The sequence below is a fragment of the Schistocerca cancellata genome, chromosome 4, assembly GCF_023864275.1.
Source record: "Schistocerca cancellata isolate TAMUIC-IGC-003103 chromosome 4, iqSchCanc2.1, whole genome shotgun sequence".
NCBI lineage: Eukaryota > Metazoa > Arthropoda > Insecta > Orthoptera > Acrididae > Schistocerca > Schistocerca cancellata.
In genome coordinates this window covers 667,533,864-667,548,666 of record NC_064629.1, presented here as the reverse complement: position 1 = coordinate 667,548,666, position 14,803 = coordinate 667,533,864, and positions in this window count along the sequence as shown.

Below are 14,803 nucleotides of genomic sequence, written 5' to 3'. Positions count from 1 at the left end.
TATGACCATGGTACAGGTGAGGTGTCTATTGCCTCATGCACAAGCGGTTTAGTGAATATTATCTTGAATTTTTTTCTCCCATACAGCCTTAACCTTTGCCCAAATTAATTCCATAGGGCTACACTGACAGTGACACGTTGGTAAACGCAAACCTATGTGACTACACTCACCTGCAAAGAAGTCAAGCTTGTACGTTCTGTCACACGACTTGTATAAATTAATGAACTGCAGGAGATCAACACGAGTCTCGTTTATACTGTGTTTAATATTTTTATTTTTAAGCCAGGGAAAAATGTCCGCTTTTCTGGTGTTTATATTTGGTGTTTTCTCTGTAACACTTGAATTATAACTAGTAGTGACCAACATTGAAGCAAGTTTTGACAAGAATTGTGAAATACATCACGAAACTGACAGCGCTCATTTCTGAACGGTAGTCACTGCTGTTTTTCTTACATGTGAATACAAGTTTACAATCAGAAACAAAACCAGAAGAAGAGACAGCAAGGACAATAATTATCCAAGAAGCTATACCTATGAAAACTTTAAAACCGCCAGTACCATCACTCATTCTCCAGCAGATCTTTCTAGAGTGATTCTAATTGGCCCATGTTTCATCAAGGTAATACACTGTTGCACTACCTCTTTCTCTTGTATCGTGAATCTTTCTATAGCATGTAGTTCGTGCTGAACCTGTGTTACTTCCTTGAACTAAAAACTCTCTTTTTAACATATCGGGAACCAACGTCTTTTAAAATTCTTTGCAATGATGAAGCGCTTACCACTGAGACTTAATTTCTCCTGCACAAGTATAACACGTGTTTGTGATATCGGGAATTCATCATTCACATGGAGCACTTTAAAACATCATTGTTAAAACCATCCATTTGTAGCCGGCTGGGGTGGCCGGTCGGTTCTAGATGCTTCAGTCTGGAACCGCGCGACACCTACGGTCGCAGGTTTGAATTCCGCCTCGGGCTTGGATACGTGTTATATCATTAGGTTAGTTAGGTTTAAGTAGTTCTAAGTTATTGGGGACTGATGACCTCAGATGTTAAGTCCCATAGTGCTCAGATCCATTTGAACCACCCATTTGTATTACAGGTTCCTTGCGATGTCGATGCTTTCCAGGCGGCATGAAACCAACTTTTTCTATGCTTCCTACAGCTCTGACACTTTCGTTCACAATTCTCTTTACAGTTCTCTTGCTGACACCATATGGTTCTGGAGTCCGTTCAAGTATCTTCAAATGTCAACTGTAGGAGACCTACTTTCAAATTCACATTTGAAAAATTTATAAATACGATAAATAATTCCCCTTGCCTGCTTATGAAACACATCACATCTATTGCTGTCTTTTTTTTTAATCGCACTTAAATATTTACAGATACACGTTCACACCTGTACTGCTACGAGAAAAAAGGAAACATAAAAAAGACTGACAATTAAATGAATAAATCAGTTGTCGAGAAGTACAGCAACAGTGCAGCATGTTGTAGCGAGATTCTCTTTGTCTACCTGTAACTCGCTGCTGGCCTCTCGGAAAGAGAATGGATATTATTGGCTGCCAGTGGCTAGTGGAGGGGGAAGTGCAGCAAAGCGGCTGAAAATTGGGCCGCCTTCCAACATGATGTGGGCTTTGTGTTGTTCATGAATACTTTAAAAAACAAATATAATTTTTTTACTTTGGTACTCAAAATTTATTTCTGGTTTTGGATTAGCTTCTCTTAAAATAGTCATAAAGCCATTCTGTGTCTTCCTTCATATTTCCCTTAATTCTATTTCCCCTAGATTCAAAAAGATTTTCTAGTGTTTTTCTAACCACATTCATTTTATCAGGATATTCTTCATAGGTTTCAGAAATAAATTGAGCTGATTCCTCTTTAGGTAGACCATTTAACACTATTTTATTAATTATCTTATTGTTTGCTTTAGTTGTGAGTTCTTGCATGATGATAATATATTATAAGGTTTTACAATATAGTCATACAAATTATTCTTAATTTTTTCATTATTGAGATCATGTTCGTGTAGTAATGAATTAACTTCTTCCTCAAAGAAGCTATCTAGGTATTCTTTTATGTCATCAAAATTTATATTGTATAGTTGTTTACCTTCCTCTGTTCTAAAACCCTTTGATCAGTTTGTAGTTGATACACTCTTTGGTATACACATGAAATTTACCACCTGGATGCTCTCCTGTCTTGTATGCAGATAATCTAGATTATATTAACTTCATAGTTGTTCCACCAACGTTAAATAAAAACTATTTTTGCATTTTAACTGTGGCAATGATGTAGATTATATCGTTCAAATCTATTTTAAATACAATTTAGTTTACTTTCTTAATGTTTTACTGTTTGCTTTCTCTTCCCCTAGATGTACAGCAATTTGTTTCTATTCTTCTACTTTTTTTGTTTGTTTTTCAAGTTATAAGATTTATTCTGTTGTATACTTCCTGTATACTACAATTAGTCAAGTAGAGTATCCTCAGTTGTAATATAGTAGACTTTAATTTCATCATCAACTTTAGTTCTTAAACTCATACCAATTTCTTCTTCTTAAAAGTATCAACATTTTTTATTTAAATTATATGATGTTATGTTTTTGATTTTATTTTGAATGTTTTCATTTACTAAATATAATGGCTCACCTTACTTTTTCTCAGTATATTCTAGCTTGTATATATTTGAGAGTTTGATAAAATTCTTTTTAATTTGGTTTCATGTTACAGAGGCCAGCATCATGACCTCTGAAATTCGAAACTCAATAAAATATAAAATTTTATTATCGATCATTGCATCCTTTTTTCAAATACTGGAACCCAAATATCTTTAATCCAAGTTCCTAGATTCAGGTGATATTTGTTATGGTTAATGAACTAAAATATATTTATCATGGGTACTTCAGCATTAGATGATCTTGGAACTGGCTAAATTGAATAGAAAACAAATTTTATTAGATTTTTATTTTTATCAACAAAATTTTTATTTGTAAATGTATCTTACAATATGAATGAGAAAATTAACATTTTCATATTTTATATCTGTATGTTACCCTCATGATGGTGTATCCACATTCATATATCAATAAACAGATGAGGATGTATAAATGCTAAATGGAGAAGAAATATGTTTTGTTTATGAATACTTTAGAAAACAGGCATAAGTTAATTAAAATCATTTGAGCTTCTCTTTTAGCAGTACCTGATGAAGACTAATTATATCATTACTCAATTGCTCTTGTGTATAATCATTTGAAATATTAAAATAATTGTGCCAAGAAACAATTCTTAATGCTTATTTCATTTTTTGGTATAAACTTAATCAATTAGGATTATAATTAAGTCCTAAAAATTCTTCACAGTTTCGACATCTGTCTTCTACTCTATATAGTTGCCTTTGTAAATTTTTTCGTTGTGCCCTCATTATGTAATAACAAAATTCAAAATTTTCATAAAATAGTTTCAAAAGAACGAAAGTTGGTCCTAAATTCTGATCAAATGTTTGAGGAACAACATGAGGTAATAAACTATCTATTTCTATGTTTCTTTTTTGTATTACTCCCACAACACAATCAATGATTCCATTTAAATTTTCAATCTGCTCATCTTTAATTTTTTTAATATTTTCCAATGAGTTACATGACCTCAATACATCTCTTTAATTTTATATTCTCCATGTTTATGAACTGATGGTAAAACTTCGTGTGTAGCCCATTTTTTTAATTATTTAGATACTACCTTTTGTGATTTTAAAATTAAAGAATATTGGTCTTCTTCATTAATGAAAATAGATGATTTGTCGTTTCCTTTTAACACCTCCAAACTGGAGCAGTTTAACTTTTCTAATGTAATAGCATCTTCATGGTCAAAATGTATGAAGGCTTTGCCTGTTTTTTTTTATATATTCTAAAAGTCTTTGCCTTAAACCATAGATTATTGTTTTTCATCAACAATCACAAACGCTTGCTTCACTTTGAGTATGAGCTTGTTGTTGACAAGCTCAGTGACTCACTCCATTTAATAAAAATAATTTTTATTAGATTTTCATTTTATACTAATAAAAATTGAATATATATGTATCCATTTATATAGTCGAGTTTTCATTTCCTTTCATGCCTGTGAAAACAGTAATTAAATATGAAAAGATAGAGTAATGAAATATTTGAATGATTGTTATTACTTAGATGTTTGGGATGATACAAAGCATATTCAAGTGAGTGATGTTATATTTACAGAAGCATTAATGATTTTACAGGACACACATGGTCTTGAAATAAAAGGTGAGCTATGTGAAGAAATTTTTAAGTTTGATGAATAAACCTTGATATGATGTCAAAGATATAAATGCTCTAAAGGTGCAACTAAATAGTTACTACAAGTAACAAAGACAGAATTTCATTAAAGGTAAAATCATATTTAATTAAGCTAACAATAATCTTGATACTTTAATTACAAATAAAAGAAATGTTCATATGTATGGAATACATAGCCACCACTATCCAAAGGACCCAGGTGGAAATGATAATGTGTTAGGTCATGCATTTTTTCCAGCTGTGAAGAATGATCCAATGGAAATGTGTATGGATGATGAAGAGTTGTGGAGACTGCTGGGAATACATCAACAGATAAAACAAATGTCTGAAGTTTAGGTTCATGAAATTGTTCATGAATTAGGTTTAGAGCACACAGATATTGATGGAGCAGTAATGTATCTATACTATAATGGTTCAATGGTTACAGCATAAGCTATTCAGAGCTTGTACGGTGAATAATATCGACAAAAAACACAACCATATTCCAAGAAGAATTCCAGTTGTTTCATTTGAAATAATTGAATCTTTATATCAAATAAAGAAGTTGATAACTTATTGTTTGTGAATGTAATTTTATATATTTTTTTCTAATATGGGTGTGTGTAGGTAGCGATATGAATCACACATTATGCTTAACTGATTAACATTTTTACCTAAGATTTACAAAAATAGAGGGAATATATCAAATGGCAGGCAGTAAAATCGTTTCATTTGTTGACATGATATATATGATACACTTGTATACATTACCCCCAATCACTATCTAATACGGAATGTTGTCAACATCTTAAATTAAACATTGTAATAAACACACACACTCGAAAAAACGTTTTTATTCTTTAATGAACTTTTCGATGTGATAATAGATGAGTATGATTTTAAATTTAAAAGATGTGGTGTTATAACTAGAGAATTTTGAAGAGTGTATAATGGAATAAATTCTGCAGTTAGCTATATTAATGGATTGGTGTATCTTTTCAAACTACATACTTCCTATCAACTTAATGAAATCTCAAAAACGATAGTTTGAGCTGGTACAGCTGATTTATCTTTAAATCTTATTGACTACAATAAACCATCTAAATTAGTTCCTGAGGTGATAAATACTTAAAAAGGTACACTGCAAAAACTAGAAAATTTCTAAATAAAATATATTTATATAAATGGAAGCCATCCAATCAAAACTACGTAAATACTGTAAAACTGAGAAGTCAATTGATTCTTTTACCTCAAGAAATATCTAAAAGATGGTTATAGGACAATGTGTAGACAACATATAAATGAATATCATATATGAGTATATAGTAGTGAACAAATTCCTTGAGTGTGTTTCTGTACATTGTTATACAAACACACAGCGAATTCTAAGTGAAGAAAACTTGAAGATATTGTTGTTGATGAAAAATAATGAACAAAAGTCGGAGACAGATAACACACATAACCATGCTGATTGTCAAGTACTTAAACCCATTGTGTAATGACAAACATATAAGCAGATTTAAGAAGTGTACTCAACAATATATCAAAAATAAGAAATCTAGTTGAGAATTTTTTAAATATCCTTAATAAAATAATTAAATGAAATAATAGATTAATATGGAGCAATTTACAATTGCCCAACTTCGTAATTTTTGTGGAAGAAAAATGTTAATAATTAAACCAGATCAAGAAAGGACAAGTTAATTAATTTAAGTATATCATATAATTTAGCTATGCCTGCAAGGACTCTCAATAATATGAAAGAAACTGAAGAAAAGACTAGGGCTACAAATCTTGGTATTGGAGGCTGCAATAAATTAAACAATTGAGAATTAATTGATTTGATATTTTACAAGTTTTATATTTCATCAAGAATTATTCCAGTAGACTAAAACGAGACCAAAAGTGTAACTAATACAAGTTATTGTTGCAGATTTGACGCTGATATTCTCGAAAAAACTCGACCATCAGGATAAGAAAAAATTGATCATTCATTAGCTAGCTATTTGAGCAAGAAAAAGGGAACAAACTGTCTAAAAACGATTTATTCGACAGTAAAGAAATAAAATCTAAATTTAATGAAAAATTGAAAGCTTGGTCTGTTGATTATAAAACAATCTTAAATTGTGTTAATATTAGTAAACTCGGTACCATTAGTGAGAAAACAGAACATATAACGAAAACACTTAATTGTATGGTAGAAGTAGCTAAAAAGAGAACTAATTTTAGAGATGGAGATATGCTGAATATAAAAACAGCAAATCCGAAAAACTTTTATCTAATTTCCACAGAACATAAAACAGCAAATCATACTAGAGAATTTGTTCATGTTTTATGCAATAGAATCAGAGCTACATTAACATCTGATGCATCTATTGATATAGAAAATAGAACATTTAATATTCAAATGTTAGCAACTCCAAGAAGTAGGAAAGGAAATAAAATAATGAATTAAGCTGATGATAAAAACACTAAAGGATGCATTACTAGAATTAATAATAGTGATAATCTGTGTTGTCCTATAGCAATAATGGTTGCATCAATATATCACATAGATTTTATCTTATACAGAGATCTAACTACTGGTGAAAAAAAAATCAATCATTGAAGAAGATAAATGCAGATTACAAAAAAAGTTAACCAGGATATTATCTAACCAATCAGCTGAATACAACGATGAAGGATTTACCCTAGAAGATAATAAAAATCTTGAGAACTATTGGATATTCAAATGAATGTTGTATGGATAAAAAATATCAATTTGGTTATCTGTCATGGTCATGAGTAAGTCATAAAGATATATTTGTGTAAAAACACAACCATTTTGATGTAATTAACAGTATGTCAGCATTCTTTGAATTATCATATTTTTGTGATAAATCTAACAAAACATGTAACAACAAGAACGATCATAAATGCAAGATAAAAAAAGAAAATATGTATGTTCTGCAGTGGTACAGAACACCACATTGTGGAAAATAAGATATATTTTAAAAAATAGTAGATACTGTTATAATGAAGAATGCTTAAACAGTACCCAGAATTTTGTGATATAGCTTACGAATGTGAAGAATGTAAAAGGATTTCTTTGAGATCTAAAGAACATATATGTTGCTTTGAAAAATGTAGAAACGATATCTAAAAGTAAAAATTAAAAATGATGAATGTTACATTCAATACAAAATGGTAACATATGTGGAAGAAAATTTAGTGAAGAATATATAGTCAAAGTTGTCAAAATGTAATAAAAATGATTGTTATGTTAATGGAGAATAAAAAATTATTAAATTTTTGAGAATTCAAAATGCAATAATATAGTTACAGAAAATCAGGTTAAGGATTCTTAAGGAGAGTTCCTTGTACCTATACTGAAAGATATATGTGGTTTGGTTATGAAACACCACATGAAACAAGAATATATATTCCAGATTTCATAATAGCTCACAATTTTAATGGCGACACTGTTCATAAATTAAAAACAAACAGTGAACTCTGTAAGTGGTTGATATGTAACACACGTAATGATTATAGATTTATAGCTTATTATGTTGAAAATTGTGATTCACAAATCATTCTACAGCACTTAGTTGGAAGTACAATAAAGTGATATGCTATCTGTAAGGGAACTAAATGAATGTTATTGGAGATAAACAATTACACCTAAAATTATAGTTAGCGGAAAATTCATACAAGGAAATCATAGCAAATTTCCAGAAACATTTGATCTGAAAGAATTAAACAAATATTACTTCAGGCATTTATTCAACATACAGGAAATTAGAAATTACGTAGGTTTGAGTCCTGATATCAAATATTATAGTGCTGATACTATGAAACCGAAATATAAGGAAATATTTCTGAAAAGCCACTGTCAAAAATTTAAAGAAAATTATATGTTCAATATTAAGACAGAAATGAATGAAGGCTGTAATTCTGATTTAGATATATAAAGAAGAGGTTACTTAGAACTAAGAAAACAATTGAAGAAATAGCTAATATAGATATTCTGTTATGTAACAAATGCTGTAGTTTATATAGCTATATACAGATGTAAATATTTATCTTATTGAAGAACTGCTGTATTACATGAAGAACAAAAGGACAATTATAGTAAAGAATCTATAGCGTGGTTAACTAGTTTGAACAATAAAAATTGTCATCTCACTCTAACTGGTGGAGAAGTAAAAATAGCTGGAGCTAAAGTAGATGGCATTGATAAAGCATCCAATTCTGTTTGTCAATACAAAAATCGAGAGTCAGTGGATGATTTATATCAAAAGACATTAAGGAGTGCAGAAATACGAAATTCTGGAATAATTTAGTAGGGATGTGGGAATGTAATAGGATTAACTCAGCAGTGTGTAAAAAGCTTGAGAAATTAAAACAGTTACCTGAACTTGTAGAACCACTGAATCCAAGAGATGCTTTTTATGTAAGCCATAGAAATACAATAAAATTAAGAGATAAAGAGGACAGTGTTAAACACAATAATATAATACATTGATGTGTTTAGTCTCTATCCAACTGTACAACATTATGAGTACTATCTCGTTCATCATCCAACAAAAATGTACAAGCCAAGATAGTATTCTAAAAAATGGTATGGCTTATAAAATCTTCCTGTTTTACCTGTACAAATGAAGACTGATAAAAATGAAATACTGTTGTGTCCTGTACATGTAAACTGTGCAGAAGAAAGAATAAATAAGTATAATCACAATAATGATGAAAGACATTTTATCCGAATTTGGACAACTGGTGAAGTAAATAAAGTTAGAGGAAGAGGATATAAAATTTTAGATATCTATGAAGTGTGAAATTTTAGAAATAAAAGCACCATCCTGTTTAAAACTTATGTGAAAGACTTCATGAATATAAAATTAGACATCCGCCCCCCTGAGTTTGAAACTAATAGAATGTATATAAAATAGATATTGACTTAGATCCTGATAAGTCAAAAGAAAATCTAGGAGAACGAGATGTTGCTAAGATATGTCTAAATTCAATATGGGCAAAATTTGGAAAACAACAAACAATGAGTAAAACTGAGTAAGTGAAAGATCTAGAAAAGTTTCATGAGATACTACTGGATGATTGATTAGTCAATTTTATTAATGACAATATGGTTCAGTTGAAGTAGTTTCAAGGATTATTATGTGGTAAATAATACAGTTACAAATATTTTTATAGCAGCAAATACAAGAGTTAGATAAGTTAGGAAAAGCTGTTATATATTTTGATACAGGTGGTGAAAATATTGTGGAAACAGGTTATTTGCTAGGTGAAAGTACCGATGAATTAGGGAGTAACTGGATTATAGATTGGGCTTTAACTGGACCTAAAAGTTATTAATTTGAGACAAATGATTAAAATAAAGGAAATCACTTTAAACTATAAGAATACTCAAAAGCTGAATGTTCAATCTATGATAAGCTTAATTGAGGATGAAGTGAAAGAAAAGATTCAATTAGAGGACAACCAAATAACGAGAGATGTAAATACTAAGCCGGCCGCAGTGGCCGTGCCGTTCTAGGCGCTGCAGTCTGGAACTGGGGGACTGCTACGGTTGCAGGTTCGAATCCTGCCTTGGGCATGGATGTGTGTGATGTCCTTAGGTTAGTTAGGTTTAAGTAGTTCTAAGTTCTAGGGGACTGATGACCTAAGATGTTAAGTCCCATAGTGCTCAGAGCCATTTGAACCTTTTTTTGTAAACACTAAACAAAACAGTTAAGAAAGAAATATCATTTAAGCATGATAAAAGAATAGTTCTACAAAATTATGGTAGAGTACCAGATGGATTTTAAATTTCATTAATAAATTTTATTCTGCATAAATGGAAGCCTTACTGAAAAAACTCATCAACACTTTCAATACTAATTTGTATAAAAAGATTAATGAGCTACAAGTAAATTTTTTATATAAGGTTACCAGTTGTGAATATTTGAATACTAGACATGGAGAAAAATGTGCTTTGAACTGAATAACGAATTTTAAATTATTTTGCCAGACAGATATATGAAATTAATTAGTTGTTATTTCCAATTTTTTGAAGGAGGGAATATTACACTGAGATATAAATGAATGAAGAAACTGTAAAATAATGGCAATGAATTTCATGGCCGAGAATTTTTACTGTGATTTTTTCCCTGTAATCTAGTTTTAGATGACCATCCAACACTGAATAAAATATAAAATATTAATTTCGTAGTATTTAATAATCTCGTGGGTGATACCCATCACTTACTGAATTGAATACACCAAAATGAATTTTTTAAATTAATTTGTAGTGTGCTGAAAATGTACATTACTTTCAACTAAAATTTTATTTCATTCTAGAGCACTCAAAACTAGCCTGGATTTATATATATATAGTAAGTGGGTACATTGAGCACACTTGGAATGTTTTTATTCCATAACATTTTTTACAAATTAATTAATAATATAATATAATAAATTTAATTAAGTTGTAAAAATGTTATGTAATAAAAACATGACAAGTGTGCTCAAAGTACCCACCTACTGCTTAAAATATGAGAATTACAGGGGCCGTCATACTGATTACTGTGAATGAGCAACTGATCCAGCCTATTGGTATCTCTAACAAGTTAGAAATAGAGTTAAAAATTGTTTATCGTAGTCATTGTAAATGCTCCAAAGGGAACCTTCAACCTCACGTAATCAATCCAGTTCAAACTGTAAATTATCTAGATCCGATTGAAACTGACATAAAAGACAAGAGACTTCTTATTGCATTGAGGACAGTGGGTACCACTTGCTGAAACTAATTGATTTACATGAATTTATAGTGGGATAATATGCTGAGTATTCCATTAGTCAATAGCAACTCATATAATAAGAATAAAATATATCCCTTACCCATAGAAATAGGTTCTATGAAACACTGGTTAACATACATTACTCCAGATGAGGAGATATTAAGCTTGGACAGTGCTTATCAACAGTCTCCCAAGCTAAGTAATGAGGAATTAGATTGCAATTCTGCATATTATTATCGACCTAAGACCACGAGATTTGTGAGGCAAAAATGTAGCAGTCAGTCAGAGAAGTTCCACAGGATTGACAGGATTGTAGACAGAGGGCTTAACAGTTATTTGTAATGAAGAAAAGCCATGTGACATAGTCCTTAGAGGTACAGGTAAAGTTTTTTGACGGCTGTAGTGAGTATGGAGTCCAGTGAGTACATACTGTGAGATCCGTCATACAACATGATGACATTATATTTAATTTAAATCCTAGATTAAGACTGTAGTTTTTAAGATAAGGATAAGAAAAATGTTTCCTATATCAATTTTAATTTACCTATTGAGCAGTCGTGAGATAGCTGATGATTTGAAAGTGGTGGGCCATAAACTGGATGACCTCCAAAATGAGATTGAATACCAACAGGCAGCTACATTTAACTGTTACTCAATATGGGGATACACAGGTGCAGGCATAGTCATAATAACAGTGATATGTTGTAAATATGCAGATATTGTAAACGTTGTATAGACTGCTTTAGACTAGTACAAAGGGGTTTTTAAGGATGGCCAATGTGGCCAGCTGTGTGTTAGGAATAAAGTGATTAACAGATACAGTGAAGGGTCCCATGTACGTTATCAGCTCTCCATGCGAGAGTGAGACAGTCACAGAACTGACTTTTACGAACAAGGGCTTGTGCCTGTGACTTATTCTCCTAAAGAACCAACGACAGTATTGGTGTATATCCGAACTACCATTCTATACAGGTGAGGAAACTGTGATGTAAATAGGTTAAGCCCTGTATCTAGAACACATAAGAGATGTAAATAAAGCCTGATGGCTGTGAAACACCAGAGACATAAGACATGTAAGTTACTGTAAAATTAAATTTTTGAATAACGTTACGTATTGTCACAGAGACGTGAAACTTATTTTTAAGAACCAAGAGTGTTCATATGTAGTACTTTTAAAGATGTCATACTAAGAGAAAATACTTTTGCAAAGATGCAGAATGACTGTCAGGTATATAAGAAGGAAATTCATTACTTAACAGGCTCTTCACTCGAAAAGGAATACTAGCTGGAGAAGAAATTTTTGGAAACACTTCGAGGGTGAAGATTCGCAAAAAATTCACCCTGAGGTGATAGGGGTCGTGAACAGGGAACCAAACAGAACCAAAGAGATAGGGCTACATACTTCCTGGCACTGCAGCGGTGGGCAGAAAAACAAGAGTGTGGTATCTGGGAGGTGATGCAGGAAGTGCATGTCACTGGAGAGTGTTTATGCTGGGTATTGTAGAGATCCAGCATCAGTCGAAGACATTCCAAGCCACAGTCAGTTGCAGGCTGTGAGTCGTCTTGACGCATTCTTTGTTAGCGAAGAATGTGGAAGGGATATTGCTGTGTGATCGAGTAGGAGTAGGTTCTAGTAGAAATTCACCAGAGTGCTACCCTGCAGAGTTTCTTAACTGACAAAAAACTATCAGTAATTGCATGTTGTCTTCCTTCTTCAGACATTTTAACAGCTGCTGACGCATCCACGAGCTCTCCACATGCTCCGCAGTCACAGGTAACTGTCCTGTTTTCAGCTTCCTTTACAGCACGCGACACTGGGCTGTTTAGAACCATGATTCACGGCCCTGAACAGGTTGCAACGTCATTCATCAGAGATCCATGCTTCCCAGTAACAGCACCGTTCCAAATGCAATCAATTATGTTGTGGTCAGATAAAAAAAAAGTTCAAATGTGTGTGAAATCTTATGGGACTTAACTGCTAAGGTCATCATTCCCTAAGCTTACACACTACTTAACCTAAATTATCCTAAGGACAAACACACACACCCATGCCCGAGGGAGGACTCATATCTCCACCGGGACTCAGTCCATGACTGCAGCGCCCTAGACCACTCGGCAGTCAGATCCAACATGGGGGCTAATGTCACATCTGAATGCTCAACAAATTTGGATGTTGCACAGTTCGACGAGCTGGCCAAATGGAGATGAACAACGAGGCCCCTTTCAAACACTGTCAGGTTCTGATAATGCAGTCTTCCATGAGCATGCAGCTGTTCCTTACAGTGATCTCTCAATTATTGAAGCTGTTGGGACCCCTTATACACATTACCAAAGCTGGTAACAACATTGAACACGAACACCACTAATGTACTTTGGTGGGCTTTCTACCTGTCACAGAGAATTGCATCTCAAATAACTTACATACACCAGATGGTGTATAAGTGTATGAAGTTACATTGACTTCCAACCATATATTCTGAGTGCTTTTTTCTTTGGTAGCCGGTCTGCTTTTGGCCATCGGCAAATTTAGCAGTGTTGCTCAAAGCCAAGTCAAATGCCCCCCCCCCCCACCACCAAATCGAATGCACATCCACTGCAATCCTAGCAGTCACCGAGGAAATATTTTGGTAGACTAACAGCGCATGAACAACAGTCAGCATGCGCAAATCATGGAGTACACTGTATCATTTCATATTCGAGTATGAACTGACGAGATTTCAGAGGAGCAGTTATCCGTTTTGGATTTTATTTAGGGCAGTTACTTAGAGTGTCGCCCCATGGGTGGGTGTACCTTGGGACGTGATCTCTGTCGTTAGCAATGCGAAAGCCAGATCTTGTGGATAGTGGCTTGCCTGTATGCCACCTGGAGGAGATAGTTTAGCTTTTCTCAGTTTGTATAAAGAGAGCTATAGGGAAGATTCACAGTGCATCCAGAACGTTGGGATCAGAATCTGGTGGAATAAGTATTAGACTTTCTGATGTAAGGAATTCTCTCAGGGCCATTAAGTTGAAAATAATAATGTGATAATTACTGCCACAAGGTAACACTGAGAAGTGTTGTTGAAAGGAGGAAGGATATGATCAGTGAGAGTTTGTCTCAGACCATACATTCCACCCCTTCGAAGTGATGAGCTAAAATATAAATCATTTTGGGAACGCGAAAATCTGAAATCGGCTGACATTCGTCCTGAGTGTAACGGGCAGTCTTCCTTGACGTAGGAGGGAAGTCGTGGCCTCTGGGATGCAGGTGGTGTTTAGATGTGTTTCATACTTCTGAATAGGCAGTTACTCACACACAGTGATCGGCAAAGTTAATGTCTTCCAGTACAGAAAGATTAAAAGAACTCCCAAATGCATTCACAGGTGTGAGAGATAAGTTATGACTAATAACTTTTAAACTTTCTTGCCGACTTTTTTCAGTCTTGGTGACCAGGGGTATCCCAGTGCATCGATCAAAGTTTTGTTTTCGGTTTACATATGATCACATATGTGAGCTTGTCTGTCTGTCCAGTGATTTGTCATCATTCATGAAAGTGGTGAGATAGGACTGGGCAAAGGTTGGGAATTTGTACGGGCGCTGATAACCGCGCATTTGAGCGCCCCACAAACCAAACATCATCATCCTGTGATTTGTCAGAAAGTCAGAGGAAATGTGTTTCAAATCGTCTTTTTGGTCCCGAGTAAGCCTTTGTGGGACCATTCTTGCACACACTTATATCACATTTTATAAATCA